The following is a 1,687-nucleotide window of genomic DNA, read 5'->3' as shown; positions in this document are numbered from 1 at the left end:
CGTGCACGTTTTTAAAATAGAGAACTAATTAAGTATAGTTCTTCCAAGATTTCTTTTTGTATCATGTGACCTGGCAAACAAACGTAGCTTCCGGTGTTTGAGAAATGGATTTTCAAGGAAAAGGTGGTGCTTTACGGAAAGAAGTTTAATTATATAAGGCAATTAGTGAGATCGATACATTAAAAGAGAAGACAATAAGTGGGTTTTCTTGCATAATTGTAACATACAAAGTATGTATTTATAACATACTTAAATAATATAGTGTGGTCCATTCTGATATGGAACAAACTTGAAGATATAGTAAATAAGGAAGTCCAATCCAGGTATAAAATGGTGTACATAAGAACTGAAATTTGAATGGCTAGGATGGCAAGAAAAGACAGCAACTTCTATGTACCCACTGAACCCAAATTGGCATTTGTCATCAGGATCAGAGGTATCAGTGGTGTGAGCCCAAAGGTTCGAAAGGTGTTACAGCTTCTTCGCCTCCATCAGATCTTCAGTGGCACCTTTGTGAAGCTCAACAAGGCTTCATTTAACATGCTGAGAATTGTACGTTGCGTGGGAGCACCCAAACCTGAAGTCAGTAAATGAACTGATCTACAAGCGTGATTATGGCAAAATCAGCCAGAAGCGAATTGCTCTAACAGATAACGCGTTGATTGCTCCACCTCTTGGCAAATATGGTATTATCTGCGTGGAGGATCTGATTCATGAGATCTGTACTGTTGGAAAACGTTTCAAAGAAGCAAACAACTTCCTGTGGCCCTTCAAATTGTCTTCTCCACGAGGTGGAATTAAGAAAAAGACAACTCATTTTGTAGAAGGTGGAGATGCTCCCAACAGGGAAGACCAGATCAACAGGCTTATTAGAAGGATGAACTAAGGTATCTACCATGATTATTTTTGTAATCTGGTCAGTTAATAAACAGTGACTGCTTTCAAATTAAAATGAAATAAGTAAATAAAATAAAATGGTGTACATAGTATAACAAAAAGCATATAGGTTTAGCAGCATCCCTGGACCACTAAATGCCAGCGGTACCCCGCCAGCTGTGATAACCAAAAATATTTCCAGACAGTGTGAGATATCCCCTGCTTAAGATCATCCCTGCTTAAGAACCACTGGGCTAGGGAATTCCCTGGCAGTCCAGTGGTTAGGACTCCACGCTTTTACTGCCCTGGGCACGGGTTCAGTCCCTGGTCGGGGAACTGAGATCTTGTAAGCTGCATGGTGAGGCCAGAAAAAAAAGAACCACTGTGCTAGACTGTGCAGGTCATCTGAAGATTTGGTGACTGTTTTCCAGTTTTTCATCTCACCAACTTTTGGGGAGATGCTTGCATTTCCTATAGTAACGATTAATGCACTGGGTAAACAACATGAATGGATAACTTACACATTTGTAGAAATGTTAATCCTGAAGTTCTGTCTTTTTTTTTTTTTTTTTTTTTTTTTTGCGGTACACGGGCCCTTCACTGCTGTGGCCTCTCCTGTTGCGGAGCACAGGCTCTGGACGTGCAGGCTCAGTGGCCGTGGCTCACGGGCCCAGCCACTCCGCGGCATGTGGGATCTTCCCAGACCAGGGCACAAACCCGTGTCCCCTGCATCGGCAGGCGGACTCTCAACCACTGCGCCACCAGGGAAGCCCTGTCCTTTTTATAATCAATACTATTGTTTTTTATGAAT

At 42.0% G+C, this 1,687-nt stretch overlaps 1 pseudogene across 1 annotated transcript; it reads left to right on the top strand.

Annotated features, from left to right (window-relative positions):
• Positions 1-357: 357 nt before the first annotated feature.
• Positions 358-886, top strand: LOC307062897 (large ribosomal subunit protein uL30-like; annotated as a pseudogene). The gene has a single exon. The product of its transcript is annotated as a large ribosomal subunit protein uL30-like (transcript).
• The last annotated feature ends 801 nt before the right edge of the window (positions 887-1,687 follow it).

The sequence above is a fragment of the Hyperoodon ampullatus genome (assembly GCF_949752795.1).
Source record: "Hyperoodon ampullatus genome assembly, chromosome: 14".
NCBI classification, from domain to species: domain Eukaryota; kingdom Metazoa; phylum Chordata; class Mammalia; order Artiodactyla; family Ziphiidae; genus Hyperoodon; species Hyperoodon ampullatus.
This window is presented reverse-complemented; position numbering and strand designations above follow the sequence as displayed.